This window comes from Sapajus apella, unplaced genomic scaffold (assembly GCF_009761245.1).
Source record: "Sapajus apella isolate SASKATOON/1434 unplaced genomic scaffold, GSC_monkey_1.0 scaffold26, whole genome shotgun sequence".
Lineage (NCBI taxonomy): Eukaryota > Metazoa > Chordata > Mammalia > Primates > Cebidae > Sapajus > Sapajus apella.
The window spans coordinates 8,646,503-8,663,011 of record NW_022436966.1 but is presented as its reverse complement, the minus strand read 5'-3'; the positions used below and the strand labels follow the sequence as shown (position 1 = coordinate 8,663,011).

General features: G+C 37.1%; 1 protein-coding gene across 1 annotated transcript in view; it reads right to left on the bottom strand.

Moving 5' to 3' along the window:
- SERTAD2 (SERTA domain containing 2) overlaps positions 1–16,509 on the bottom strand; it is a 123,122-nt gene that overhangs the window by 104,823 nt on the left and 1,790 nt on the right. The window lies entirely within an intron of this gene.

Sequence of the window (16,509 nt, the reverse complement as noted above, 5' to 3'; positions counted from 1 at the left end):
ATCTGTCCCTATTCAACTTTTACTTAAAATTCTAAAACTGACTATTTGGACTTCACTTTTGTTACCTTTTCTGTTTGTCAAGTTGACAGAATCACTAAAAGCAATTATAATGCACACAGAGAAAACAGAGGACATGTGAAGAATAGAAATTTATAACTGGGTTGACCAAGTGCCTGAGCTTCCACTTGACACCCCATGGCTTAACTGCTTGCGGCACTCCAGTACACCGAAACATCACGTGCTCGATGGTGTGCTAGTGTGCTAGCTAGGAAAGTTATAATACGCTTGCTTACTACACATTTGCTACATAAACTGCTCTCCAGGAGCACAAACGGTTCCAAGAACTCACTACACGAATGCTCATAGGTGACTGTAAGCATTGAATCATTTTAGCCTCAAAGACACACCTAATAAAAGTTTCATTTCAGTAACTGACTGAACAAAACAGAACTTTTCTTTGCCAACAATTTTTTCCTAATCATAAAAATGCCTATTTTTCCCCCTCTTCATATAACGGTGTAATTAGTTTGAACTGATACCTACATCTAGCATTCAAAAGTTAAGATTTAAGTATCCAAAGTGCATCTCATTTTGTATTCCTAAGGCGAGAGGTGGGGATACTCCCAGCTGGAATGTCAATAACTTGGATTGAAAAACAATTTAAAAGAGTAATTCTCATACCAACAACATCAAAAAGTGTACAAATAACTAACATAAAGTGAAGCAAAATAATCTTAAAGAAAAGGCCTCTATTTTAGGAAACAGAAAATCCATTTTTTAAAAACTCCTATTCACATAATTATTCAATAATAAAAGTCACAGTTTCTCCAAAATACACAAAGCTAGCTCACCAGAACAGTTGTCAGGGACCATACGAACTGATTTATAGATTGCATAGACAAACAAAAAGTAGTAGCAACAAGCACCTCTCCTCCACCATGAAAATGATCCCTTTTATGCAATGTTTCTTTGTCCAACTCCCTGTCCAATCATCATATCAGAACAAAACAGAAAAAAGAGTGCTCAAATGCCTTTACAATTTTATTAATAATCCTAAATTAGCCCACATAGAAAATGTTTCCATTTTTATCATACTGTTCTTAAGATACATAAGTACTGCCAATAAAACCAAATATTCATGACCCGTGTCCATCTAATGTACTTATACCACTCAGCAGTCACTACACTAGTGATGATGTGAAATTAGTGGTAGTAGAACACAACAGTGTTGAGAAGACAAGAGTGTCTTTGTACCACAAGGATTCATGCTAAAGTAGGAAAGATGGATCCATGACCTGGTACACAGTAAAGCTTATGTCTAGGGACTTTGCCAAAGTACAGACAAATTTTCTCCAAGTATAATCTCTTTTCCAAATAGTTTTTAAAAACTACTGTAAATACATTTTCCTTAGCTGGTCAACAATTTTTCACTGGTCATGCTGCAGTTTTCCATCAGGATAAGGATTCCTCGTGAAAAACAAAAACAATAAATGACTTGGAACTATGGCAGTTTGCCCTTAGAATCCACTGCACACAACTTGAAGTTGTAGATCTTGCCTACGAGAAGCTCCAAGGCAGTACACAGGAATGACAGAATCAAGAAAGAAGCAAACACAAAGACAAAGCTCTAGCGATTGCTCTATCACTGGAGTATATACCCTCAGTAATAAGTGGCAGATAATACATTCTGGACTCTTCACTGCTTTCCAATCTGCTGCTACTTAGACTTTTGTTCTATTCTCTCAGGTAGAGCAAGAAGTAAGGGCAAGAAACACAGTTAAAACATTTCTCAACAGGGAGAAAAAAGAGAAATTGAGTCAGTCCAACTTCTTAGTCTCAACTGGTTTTTACCTGCTTGATTGTCTGGAGGCAAGAGTATACCCTGATCCAAAAATCACTATGTTCAACTGTGCAGCCACAGATTCCCATAGAAGACTTTCACATCACGGCAAGGCCAGTCTTATTCTAGTTGGGAAATTAAATGTTAGTTTGTTTGAGCTTTTGGATCCTGATCTTGGCTTTCTTTGTTTAACACTGGGTAGCAGAAATAAAAATAAAATCAAGCTATCAGAGGGGAGACAACAGCCATTTCACTTTTCATTTCAGTCTCTGAGCCATTAGTAGCAAACCTTGGCTAAACACTAAAAGCATTTGTTACACAGAGAAAGGAATCTTGTCCACAAAACTTTCCTGCAAGGCACTAACATTTAAAATGTGCTCAAATGAAACCAAGCTTCATAAGTTATAATCATATTTCATCCTCCTTAAAAATAACCAATGGCACTTTAAGGAATGCAATATGAATTTCAAATTTTTTATTCTCAAAACTCAGCACTTTTAACCAAAATTACAGCCACAATGTCCCTTCTCTGGCTTATTTAATAAAATTATAATTTATCTCCGAGTTTTGCTTTCATTGTGCAGCATTACAATAACAGAACCTAATTTGAGATATGTAAGAAACATCAACACATACTTAAGGAGTTCCTTTAAAAAACATCTCTCTGGCTGAAAAGATTCATACCAGCAGAAGCTCTGAATTATGGATGGAACCATTCAAAATCTGAGTATTTTCAGTATTCACAGAGCCTAAAAGATCAACAGATACCTCAACACTAAATCTAAAAATTAAAGACACAGAAAAAAATGTTAACAGAAAGGGACAAGCCAGGGTTCAGCATCTTCCAAGTCAAGCAAGATACCAGACTTTTCACCCTTCTTCTATACTCTTGCCATGGAGGGTGGCAGAGTTAAATGTTCTGCTTACAGGGGTCAACAGGGATCAATAACTTTCCTTTAAGAGTAATCCTGTCATTTTGGAAGAAAATTCAAAAGGGAAAAACATCCCATGTAATTGGGTTGTGGCAATTTTGCAGGACATTACAGATGTTTCAGAAGTGCTTTAGAAATCCCCCAGGGGAAAAAATATGACAATCCTTTTCTCTCTATTTTGAACAGGGCATGCCTGAACAAAGATCCTCCATTGTTCCCACATACAGTATTGGAAAACACATCTTTGGAAGATGACTCTCTCTTGCAGTAGGTATGAGAGGGTTCAAGACAAAAGAATCCAAAAAAGATTTATTGGTAAATTAGACACATTTTTTTTTTGAGACAGGCTTTTACTCTGTCACCCAGGCTGGAGTGAAGTGGCGTGATCTTGGCTCATTGCAACCTCCACCTCCCGGGTTCAGGCAATTCTCCTGCCTCAGCGTCCCAAGTAGCTGCGACTACTGGCACTCGCCACCACACCTGGCTAATTTTTGTATTGTCAGTAGAAACGAGGTTTCACCATGTTGGCCAGGCTGGTCTCAAACTCCTGACCTCATGATCAGCCTGCCTTGGCCTCCCAAAGTGCTGGGATTACAGGCATGAGCCACCGTGCTCGGCTTAGACACAATTTTTTTTAAAAGGAAGTTCTGGTGAAACTGGAGCAGCTAAATTACTGCGGTGAGTCTAGATTTTCCTGAAATATCAAAGACCTGGTCTATCCTGGACAAACAAGATACTATATTTCAAATAGCACTTTATTTTGCTGACCTTTTCATGGGCCATCATGGTTTTCTTTTCATAAAAGGGGAAATCTATTTCAACTCTGTTTTTATGAATAGTAAAGCTGAAGACATTTTTCTTCACATTTGATAAATATGTACAACACACTGTTTTTTTAAGTGTTATTTTTTAAATGTGGGGTCTTGCTATGTTGCCCAGGCTGATCTTGCACTCCTGGGCTCAAGTGATCCTCCTGCCTGAGCCTCCAGAGTGGCTGGGACTGCAGGTGCATGCTGCCATGCCTGGCCTTGTCCACATTGTTAACAATTTCCCTTCCTTGGCTTTGGAAAAATATCAAGTGAAGTTGAGATATAGAAGATGTTTCTAGGTATATATTATAGAATAAATTTAAAAGAAATATATGAGAAAAAAATAAGATGGGCAAGATAGGTTAATGGAAGGTCTGACCAATTTGCAAAGCTCACATAAAATGCTATGCCCTAGATAGTGAGGTGAGAGGTCAGGTAGGAGACCAGCCAAGGGAGAGTCACTTACAAATGCTCACTAATATGGAGTGTGGCAGCATCAAAAGAACATGGGATTTTATATAAGATCGAAAGGAGAGAAGAAAGAATAGGAATTAACATTTATTTTATTTTATTTTAATTTTTTTTGAGATGGAGTCTCACTCTATCACCCAGGCTGGAGTGCAGTGGCACCATCTCAGCTCACCACAACCTTCACCTCCCGGGTTCAAGCGATTCTCCTGCCTCAACCTCCCAAGTAGCTGGGACTATAGGTGTGCACCACCATATCCAGCTAATTTATGTATTTTTTAGTAGAAATGGGGTTTCACCATATTGGACAGGCTGGTCTTAAATTCCTGACCTCATGATCCACCCGCCTCAGCCTCCCAAAGTGCTGGAATTACACACATGAGCTACCGCACCCAGCCAGGAATAAACATTTATTAAACATCAGCTTTGTGTTTGTTGCTTTACTTATTTGATATCAAGTAATATGCATAGAGGTAGATATCACTGTTACTATTTTACAGTAAAGAAAATGGAATCTTAGAGACATACCCAACATTCATTCCTCCCTTCCTCTCCCTAAATGAACACCATCCTGGCTCTAGGGGCAGGGTTACAGGTTAGTCCAAGCCATCCAGGGCACAATGCTCTCTGAAGACAGTTACTGGTCCAGAAGTGAGCGGAGATGCCTGATCAGACAGGAAAACTGACAATCCATCCCTGTGGAGAGGTTTCTGACTTTTGAATATGGTAATGTATGGCTATAAACCAACTGGGGGAAGGAGCCGAAACAAAGTCAGAGCCAACAAGGAGCAGAAAGACACGTAACCTGAGCTACAGAACTGACCAACCCTGAAGCCTGCCCTGCCTCTGAATTTTTTCTGAAAACACATTTTCTGACGATTCCAGTGAGCTTGAGGGCAGTTTCTAAAAGCATCTTAACTGATACAAGAACTTCACTGCAAGGTCACTTGCAGGGAAGTGGCAGAGAAACTGTCTGAACCAACACTGTTCCTTCTGACTTAAAACTGAGCTTTTTCCTCTAAACCACACTGTGACACAATCTCTGAGAATGTTTCTTTCTTCTCATGGCTATGATCATGCAACGGGAGTTAGAAATATTTTACCTCACCAAACACAGAAAATGTGTTTACCTCACAAAAATGTTTGAAGTAGTGGCCTTACTTGCAAACACAGAGAAGAAATGCGTACCTTTACCAGAAATTTCCAGAATTCCATATTCTATGAAACTTCTCACTTTATATGCATTTAATTTTTAGTAGAATATAAATTCATATGCCTTAAATGAACTGAATTTTTGAAAAGCATTCCAAGTTATTACCAATTTTCCTAGATGTGATAATGCTATTGTGGTTATGTAGGAAAATGTTCCTATTCTCAGAACATATATTCCGAAGCGTTTAATGGTAAGGACTCATGATGCCTCAAACTTAACTTCACATGGTACAGGAAAAAAGTATTCATACAGAGAAAGAGGGACAGGCTCATAACGCCAATACAGCAAAAGGTTAATAACTAATGAATCTGGGTAGGGAGAATATGGGTGTTTGTTGAATTATTCTGTTAGGTTTTCTACATGTCTGAAAAGTTCTACAATAGAAAGCTTGGGTATGGGGGAATATGGTCTGATAGGCAGTATCCTAGAGCACGGTGTGGCTCTACATTATAATAACCCAAGGCCTCTCTTCTGGGTTATGTCCTACCAGTGTTGCAGAAACAGCTAGAGCTTCCAAATCACTCATTAATGCCCTGATAGTCCCAACCCCAGAAACACAACTCTGATCATTTTTCTAGACTTTTTAATTCATGAAAATTTGCCAATGTTCTAAATTTAACACACGCATTAAATCCAACAACAAAGAAGCTTCAGCCTGACACTGTGGTTCATATCTGTAATCCCAGCACTCTGGGAGGCTAAGGCAAGAGGATTGCTTCAGGCCAGGCATTCAAGACCAGCTGGAACAACATGGTAAGATTCCATCTCTACAAAAAAAATTAAAAATTGACTGGGCACGGTGGCTTACCCCTGTAATCCCAGCACTTTGGGAGGCCAAGGCAGGTGGATAACCTGAAGGTCTGGAGTTCAAGACCAGCCTGGCCAACATGGTGAAACCCTATCTCTACTAAAAATACAAAAAATTAGCCAGGTGTGGTGGTGGGCACCTGTAACCACAGCTACTCGGGAGGCCACGGAAGGAGAATCACTTGATCCTGGGAGATGGAGGTTGGAGTGAGCCAAGATAGCACCATTGCACTCCAGCCTGGGCAACAAGAGCGAAACATCTCAAAAAAAAAAAAATTTAAAACTTATCCAGGAGTGATGGTGTACACCTGCAGTCCCAGCTACTTGAGAGGCTGAGGTGGGAGGATTGCTTGAGCCTGGGAGGTTGAGTCTACAATGGGCAGTCATCATATCACTGCATTCCAGCCTGGGTGACAGAGCAAGACCTTGTCTCAAAAAAAATTTTTTTTTGATATTATACATACAGAAATTTACCTGACATATACACTGGATATTCAATTAACATTAAACCACCAATTAACAAAATTGTATTAAGGTATCTGTACTGTGCTCAAGACCATAGAAGCAAGAATAATGGAACAAACCTAGTTCTTCCCTAAACAAATCTATTCATAGAGTCTATGGCCCAACATGCCAAAATTTAATGTATAACATGCGGGGGAGAAAAAGGAATATTTAAAAAGCATTAAGCCATTTAACCTCTTCTAAAAAAAAGAAAGAAAGAAAAGGGGAGGAAAGAGCCTCACTAAAATCATGCTCTTTACTCCTTGCCAAAGATGAGTCATAATCTGTTAAACTATAAGAAAAGGATTCCTTGAAGAATACACAACTCCAATTCTCCACATTCAAATTTGTACAAATTACTTAAAGATACTCTAGTGAGTCTTACATATGGTAAAAAGCTCTCTAAGGTCCTATACCTAAATTTCAACAGGCACAACGGCCTCCTTAATTCTATTTGTCTTTCTTACTTGAAATATGTGTGTCTGGGGTATGAGATATAGGTGAATAAAGGATGGATGAAACAAAGAAATAAAAAATAAATAAACTTAAAAAATATAATTCTTATAACAGGTATTTTATCTTGATAATATACCTTACAATCTGGGTGGCTTTTAAAAAAGTGTTATTAATATACGATAAGTGCATATATTTAAAATGTACAGTTTAGTAAGTTGTGACATATGTATACACCCTCAAAACCATCACGGCTTTCTAGATAATTAACATAACTACCTTTAGTGGCTTTTTGAATCATATAGATTAAGTGATGGTTCTAGGAGAAATAGTTTCAGGAAAAGAAACTCTTCATACAGATTATCTTTAAAAAAAAAAAAAAAGAAAAAGTATCCACATAAGGGTCAAATACTTTTATTGTTAACAGATAAGATAAACACTGAGGCTTTGGGGATTTTTTTCCCCTAATTCATTTATTTATATTTATTTATTTTTTTTTTGAGATGGCATTTTGCTCTGTCTCCCAGGCTGGTGTGCAGTGGCATGAACTTGGCTCACTGCAACCTCCACCTCCCGGATTCAAGCAATTCTCCTGCCTTAGCCTCCCGAGTAGTTGGTATTACAGGCGCCCGCCAGCACACTCAGCTAATTTTTGTATTTTTAGTAGAGATGCGGTTTCACCATGTTGGTCAGGCTGGTCTCGAACTCCTGACCTCAGGTGATCTGCCCTCCTCAGCCTCCCAAAGTGTTGGAATTATAGCCATGAGCCACCGTACCTGGGCTTTTTCCCCCTAATTTAAATCTAAGAGGCAAGCATACATTGTGTTATTCTGTCTTAGATTTAGCTCCAAATAAATAAACACCTGCACTATAAAAACAAAGCTATGCTTAATATTTTCAAGTATCCAAGAAAATGAAAACAAAAGCCACAGTCACACATTACATTTGAGAATTTAAACACACATACACACACACATCAGGAACTTCAGCGAATTCCAAAGCAAAACAATTTAGAAAGATTATATCTATAAATCACAGCAATATATGCAAACTTCTTAAATTTGTCATATTAGGCCTGGAGGACACCCATCTTGTAGGCAGGGCTACTCTAGGGAAAACCGAGGAAGTGTCTTTAGTAACTGTCAAAAGCTTCCAAGTCCACGTTTTAACTCCCCTTCCAGTGATTCTTCCATTTTCAGGGAACTCCCCTTGTCCACGGGGCCCATATTGATGTACCAGGCTTCACAAAGCTTTGAAATAATTTTTTTTGAAACAGTGTCTTACTCTGTTGCCTAGGCTTGAGTGCAGTGGCTCAGTCACAGCTCACTGCAGCTTTAACCTCTTGGGCTCAAGCCGTCCTTCTGTCTCAGCCCCCCAAGTAGCTAGCTAGGACCACAGGTGTGCACTACCACCTATAGCTAATTTTTTTGTGTACTATGTTGCCCAGGCTGGTCTCGCACTCCTAGCCTCAAGCAATCTTCTCATCTCAGTCTCCCAAAGCACTAGGATTATAAGCGTGAACTACTGTGCCCAGTCTTGAATAATTTTTATTCTCAAGAACCTAAAATATACCCATACTGTGTCCATATATTCTATTCTCAGGCGCAATTTTTGCTTCCAAAGGTGATAGCTTGTGAATGTAATAAATGGGTAGAATGTGTGCTCCATTCCCTTTTCCTCCCTCTCTTGCTGAGCCACTACAACAGCTAGTGCAGAGACTATTCTACCCTTAGGTGTCCAAGGACAAAAAGAAAGCCTGCTAACCATCTTTGCCCAGACTTAAAAGGAAGGATGGATTCCCAGGAAGGCCACCTAGAACTTCTTCTAGATGGTAAGTTCACTTGATGCAAGATTAGGCTTACTATAGTGGCCTACACTAGACTTCCCACTAAATCATTTATATTAGGCAATATGTGATTTAGCTCAGTGGCTAAATCACAAATTGCCTAATATAAATTATTTAATTTTCATGTGGGGTTCTTTTGTCTCTAACTAGACTGTGAACACCATTATAGGCAGATGACATTTCTTTTTTTTTTTTTTTTTTTTTGAGACGGAGTTTCACTTATGTTACCCAGGCTGGAGTGCAATGGCGCGATCTCGGCTCACCGCAACCTCCGCCTCCTGGGTTCAGGCAATTCTCCTGCCTCAGCCTCCTGAGTAGCTGGGATTACAGGCACACACCACCATGCCCAGCTAATTTTTTGTATTTTTAGTAGAGACGGGGTTTCACCATGTTGACCAGGATGGTCTCGATCTCTTGACCTCGTGATCCACCCGCCTCGGCCTCCCAAAGTGCTGGGATTACAGGCTTAAGCCACCGCGCCCGGCGACATTTCTTATTATTAGCCTCTGATACCCCCAAGCACTTAGGACACGTATTAAACATTTATGAATAAAAATAAAACAATTAATGAAAATCAATATATATTATACTGTATTAATGCTACTTGTACTGCATACTTAGGTATATCTACTTTAATATTCGAGGTGGAAATAAACCCTAAGGATTTTACTTGTTTGTTTGTTAAGGAAATTACATAGTACAATCATAGAAACAAAAACCTAGCTCTTAATGTATACTAATTTCTTAGGACAAAGAAAACTTAAGATTTTCTTGTTAATTGTGCAATATAGCAGAGATGACTCCATTTCCACTGTGCAATTTTCAGTGTTATCCTTTTTCTCAGGCTCTGTTACAAAAAAAACAAAGCAATGGGAGAAAACAACTTAAAAGTGTAAAGAAAACCTAGGAGAAATTTCAGACTCTGTCCACTGTAAGGTTTTCCAGGGTTCAGAAATGAGGATGATTCATGATTTCTGTTGGAAACTACTGACATTATTGTTTTTTAATATTTCAACTCAAATTCAAATAAAAATTGTCCACTTAAGTGGAATTTTGTTTTAGGATTTAGGGTTTCTTTTACACCAAGTCAGCAGGCGTAAAATCCATTTAAAGAATCCTTACTTTTTTCAGGTCATTATTGTATAATGCTTAATTATAACTACACCAAATAATAGATAACAAGTTGTAAACACTCCCAAAATAGTTTGGAATTTCCATAAGGGGAGGCATATTCATCCCTCTTCTTCCCCACTATATCATCTGTGTTTACCAAGAGTAGCTGACCTATAGTAAGTGCTCAATAAATATCTGTTGAATTAACTGCATGAGTAAATGAAAAGAAGCCAAAAATGGGATGTATCTGTATAAAAAAAATCAAGCTTCTTCCATGAGGCACACATTTTATAAAGTACCATTTCTGGGAAATCCTTATTTAATCAACTCCAAAACTCAGTTTATCTAATTTTGTATTCAATTTGTTTAAATAAAAAGTAAAAATAGACTTTGCTTTTTAAATCAAAAGGAGGATTTATTTTTGCTTAATCAAATTTAAAGCTTTTTTACTACTGATGTCAGAATAACATCAGATATTTTGAGAAACTATTAAGTATTTTCTCCAGATCAATGAAATTTGGTCCTTACAAAAACTTTTTTACTTATAAGATTTTTATGTAACTCTTTTACGTTTAAAAACACATATTTATTTTTATACTTTGATTTTCTGGATAAGAACTCTTAAAATCAAAACTAAAGTTAACTCAAAGGGATACATTTCATTTGAGTTGAAACCATGGAAGATAATGAAGCTGATGGTTACTTCACCAGGGACCATTAATAATTCCACAATGGTGAACCTTGGAAAATCTCACAGTGGACATGGTCTGATGTTCTGCCTGGTTTTAAGGAGCTAACAACAAAAAAACAAAACAAAACAAAACAAAGGAGCTGCTCATCCGGCTAATGTGATGTTCTCGGGCAAGTTACCCTCCTCATGGTCAGGTGGCGATGATCATGGCAGAAACAGCCTCCAAAGCTCACGAGGGCACCAGACGTGGAGGAAAAAAAAAAAAGCTTGGACATTTCAAGATGATGTGAATAGAAAAAAATCTGTGGGCTCCTCCACTTAAAATAGATTAATAGAAAGTCAGTAAATAATAAACATGTTACAGTTTTCCTTTGTTACCACCTCACACAAGCTAAAACTTGGTCTTAGGTTTATGATATGGTCCCTTAAGTTTGTGTAGATAAGATGATCAGAGAGCTCATCTTCTGAAACAAGGCAAAGCAAATGTTCTATAGAGAAGGTCTTTCCATTAGTCTCATAAAGCAGACTAAAATAAATAAATAACCCCTACTCCATACCTTATATAGAGGCAAATGCAAAGGGAGCTAACGGAAAATACCTGCTATGATCAAGGAAAAAGAATTCCTATGATTCTTGGGAGGAAGACAGAGGATAGTGTAAAATTTAAAAATATGCTGCATAAAAGGGAAAGAAAAACGTGGAAATATTAAGAAAACTGAAATACAATGTAAGAACAAAAAGAAGGTTGTGAAAAATAGATAAAACTTAAATAAAAGGTAGACTAGTTTGGTCATTTCATTTAATATGTTAAAGGTAAATATTCAATACCAAAGAGTTATAGATATCAATACACAACACATTATAAACATCAATGTGAACTTTAAATTCAAAAAGAAAACTGATCATTCTAAGTTTCAGTCAGTTGGCTGCTGAACAGTAAGGACAGTATGTTTTTTGAAGTTGCGTTCTGCTCAGAAACCTCACATTTGAGGTCATTATTCACTCTTCTTAACGTCAGTTCGAAGAAATAATATTTCTTTACATGCCTTACTTGTTTTAATAGTTGTTATTCTGAGTACACTAGCATTTCATTTTTACTTTAAAAAGTTAGTAATATCAGGGCGAGGCACGGTGGCTCACGCCTGTAATCCCAGCACTTTGGGAGGCCAAGGCAGGTGGATCATGACCTCAGCAGATCAAGACCATCCTGGAGAACACAGTGAAACCCCATCTCTACTAAAAATACAAAAAATTAGCAGGGCATGGTGGCATGCATCTGTAATCCCAGCTACTTGGCAGGCAGAGGCAGAAGAATCACTTGAACCCAGGAGGCGGAGGTTGCAGTGAGCCGAGATTGCGCCACTGCACTCCAACCTGGGCAATAGAGTGAGACTTCATCTCAAAAAACAAAAAAAAGTGAGTAATATTATGAGGTTGTGATAATTCTGCTAATAATCAGAGAGACATAAAACTGTATATAATGCTAATTGTAAGTCTTTGACTTTTAAATTTTAATAATTCATAACTCATTTTTAGGGACAAGAGGGGGGGAAAAACACTAGTTTCTTAAAATACAGCCTTTCCACACGTGTGTTCCCTAGCTTTCCAAAATACAAAATTAGCCGAAATAAATTAAATCTTCCAAGCCGCTATATTCTGAAATATGCGTATTTCACTTCATTCAAGGTTAAAAAAAAATAAATGAGTATAAAGAAGGGTCCTTTCCAGGGATTCCATTCTTCTCAAAAATAATAATAAAACAAGAGGGGTCCTATAGCCAGGTAATTCTTTTGAAATTTAAAAGTAAATAATATGACTAATTTTTCTATTTGAATAGTCTGCTAAATGGAATCTAAGTCTCAACATGCTTTCCTGTAATGCAAGTGTAAGCTTTATAAACCTTAACTTAATAAAATGTATTACCTCTCAGATACCTGAAGTTTGTTCTCAAAAATATCAACATCTGCTATAACTCAGGATGTACCAAAAACTCAGTGTTAACATTTAAAACCCCATTCAGCTAAACCAAAGTTCCTTGCTTCTTTAAAAGGTATCATATATACATTTTTGTGAACGTACTAGTAAGAAGTCTCTTCACATATAAAATTAAAAGGAAAAATGCCCTTTAGATAAAAAATCTGAAAGTTCACAACTTTTAAATAATGATGAACAAATATTCATTTCTAAATGCTAATGTTTACTTTGTATTTGCTTGCACTGTGTCCTTCTCAAATGCTTTCAAAAAGCACTTAAAACTGACCCCTACAACTTCCTCTGTGAGTGAGCAGAGGGTAACTGCCTTCACTTATGGAGAGCCGTAGAGGTTAAGTATAATGCTCAAGGTCACATGCCAATCAGTAGCATCACTCAGTACAGAACTTCATGGACCTTAATTCTGAGTTTAGGCCATAAAATAATGCACATATTATTTTCTTCTCCTTTTAATTACTAATAAAATATATAGGTAGTTATCCATATTCCTAATATAAGAAGACAAGGATAGAAATCACAAGCCTCAAAGGTTACTTCGACCCTCCTTGCTCTTCTTTGCTAATAATTATACACAACAAACACTGGTTTTTAAACAAAACCTGCAGACATTGTATATGTCTGTAAAATACTAATAAATACCCAAACATCCTCACAAAAAAAAAAAAAGCTGAAAGAGGAGTGAACTATAGAATAAATGTCATGCTAAAATGTGTCAAGTGAAAAATAAAGAGACTTTCAATCTTGCATACCAGACACCAAAGTATGATTCTAAGTGCTTATAAATTATTAATTTTTAAAGTTTCACTTTAGATTATCTGCTTTAAATGTATAAAAGCAAAAAAAAAAAAGAACAAGTTTTCTAAATTAATTGTTTTAGCCAATGAAAATGTAATATTTTCAATAAAACTGGGTAACTGATGATTTGGTTAAACAAAGATTTATATACATAAAATTACTCACATTGTAATAGATATTTCATATATGTGTTTGAAAAGTTTTAACAATGTGATGGAACACTGTAACAATTCTGAGTAGATTAGTATTCAGACTTTATTATCAAGGATCTCTAATGAAACATAATTCTGGCTTTTTATAACTTCAGAGGACTCAGTAATTAGACTGGATTTTATTGACAAGTAAAATAGAATGATTCTATAAATGAGGCAGGTGGTAGGCCCCATCAACTTTGCTTATTTTAAAAAATATATTCCCCAATTGAATAACACCTATTAAGTGTATGGTGAAGTTTAAAGTGTAAGTGTTTTATTTACCAATTACATATATTTCCTTTATGATTCCTGCCACACTATTTAATGCAGCTATTTCAATAGCTAATTATTTATTAAGACTGCTCAAGAGAAGGAGTTTCACTCTTGAATGGAAAGAGAATAAGGATGTGGTCCTGAAGGAAATGGTGCCATTTTAATTTCATAGAATTAGGCTGATAAATTCTCTTTATTATTATTAATCTGTAGCAGATAATAACATCATATAATCATTTTTGAGACATTCCAAATCTAATTCATATAATTCATATTAATTATTAACAACATCCAACTTAATGACAGAAAGTGTGGGAGTCAGAGGACTTTGATTAAAAACTGGACATGTCAGGTATCAAAGGAGGATATGAGAGGGATACTTTTCAGACTATTTTCTGTTTAACCTTGAAAATAAAAAAGTTCTATAATGAAAAGTCAATTATACTGTAATTCCTCTCATTTATTCTCTATTTGCAAAAATAATTGAGAAAGTGAAAACTCAATTCAATAATACAAATAATAGCATTCTCTTCAATAGCACTTATAATGTCACTCAACTACTATAAACATGAGAGTTTTAATTAATTTCACAGGCATTAATTAAGCTTCTTTAAATACAAGGTACTGGGCACTGGAGATCAAATTATAAATGAAATACTATTCTTACCCTCAAAGAGTTTTCTGTTTAACAGGAGAGAAAGTCACAGATAACAGCAAATGTGTGATATATATTACACTTACAATAGAGGTATGTACATTCTATTATGCAAGTTTAAATGAAAGGGGATCAGCTAAATTTCTTTTCCTTATTATTATTATTATTTTTTTTGAAACAGGGTCTTGCCAGGTGTGGTGGCTCATGCCTGTAATCCCAGCACTTTGGGAGGCTGAGGCGGGTGTATCACTTGAGGTCAGGAGTTCGAGACCAGCCTTGCCAACACGGTGAAACTTCCTCTCTACTAAAAATACAAAATCAGCTGGGCATGGTGGCACGTGCCTATAATCCCAGCTACTCGGGAGGTTGAGGCAGGAGAATCACTTGAATTCCGGAGGCGGAGATTGCAGTGAGCCGAGATTGTGCCCCTGCACTCCAGCCTGGGTAACAGAGTGAGACTGTCTCAAAAAAAGAAACAAGTCTCTGTCACCCAAGCTGGAGTGCACGCAGTGGCGTAATCACGGCTCACTGCAGCCTCCACCTCCAGGGCTCAATAGCTGGGACTACAATCATGTGCCACCACATCCAGCTAATTTCTGTATCTTTTGTAGAGACGGGGTTTTGCTGTGTTGCCCAGGCTAGTCTCAAATTCCTGGTCTCAAACAATCCTCCCACCTCAGCCTCCCTAAATCCTGGGATTAGAGGCATGAGCAACTATGCCTGGCCCAGTAGCTGTATTTCTTAGAGGGTCATACAAACTCTAGAATAAAAGTATAAATCCCGTAAAACATCAGGCATATTGATAAAAATTGTGCTTATTTTATTAACAATAATTTTTATCTTTACAAAAATATCTTTAAAAAATACAGTCATTCATATTTCAAAGTATACAAGGCACGTAAGAGTTAAACTTGCAAAGATGCACCAAAGACTACTCAAGATCTTTGCATACATTAACTCATTCTGTGCAATCACAATAACCCTATGAAGTAGGTGCTATTATTCCCATTTTACAGATGAGGAATCTAGGCTGACTTGGCCAAGGTCACAAAGATAATGAGGAAAAGCTAGGACCTAAACTTATGAAATCTGGTTCTGGAGGCCCCACATTTTTGTTTTTAAAACGATTTCGTAGAGACTGGATCTTACGATCTTGACCTGGTTGGTCTAAAACTCTTGAACTCAAGCCATTCTCCCACCTCAGCCTCCCAAAGTGCTGGGATTATAAGCACGAGACAGCATGAGATCCTACTCTTAACCACTACACTAGATACCTCTCTGAGACTACTGGTGATGATGGGGCAGCTGACATGGAGTGCACTGTGACATGTACTCTCTTGCAACCTTATAACAACCCCTTGAGAAGTCATCCTTTCCATCCACAGGACAAAACCCACAAAGGCCAGGTTAGAAATGTCCCCAAGGTCACACAGCCAGTGAGAGATGGTGGTAAGATTCAAACTCCGGCAGGATGGCTCCCTTGTGCTATGAGATCTTTCAATAATTCAATCTTATAAAAAAGGTCACATGATAAAATTTATTAAACAATTCAAAAAGGCTTTGTATAAGTCTTCCTGAAACACTCTGGAAGGTTTTGGGGCTTATGACAAGCATTTCTTTAAGACAGCATTTACATTTAAGTCACTTTTCAACTTTACTACTTTTGGCTGATCATAAACACATTTCTGCTCTTTAAAAAGAAATGTTTCTGTAGCAACTTTGCAGATTTCAGTACAGGAACAGTCTATTCTTTAAAATTAAATTTAGTAACAACTTATTCTGGTTACTCTGAAAGAGAAGGAGAGAATGAACTACTAAGAGGCCTTTCCCATACTTTAATATTTCAAAACATGTTTGGTTTGGCTTAATTTGAATCTTGTGGACAACTAGCCCAGAACTTGATTCAAAAAGAGTAATACCATTT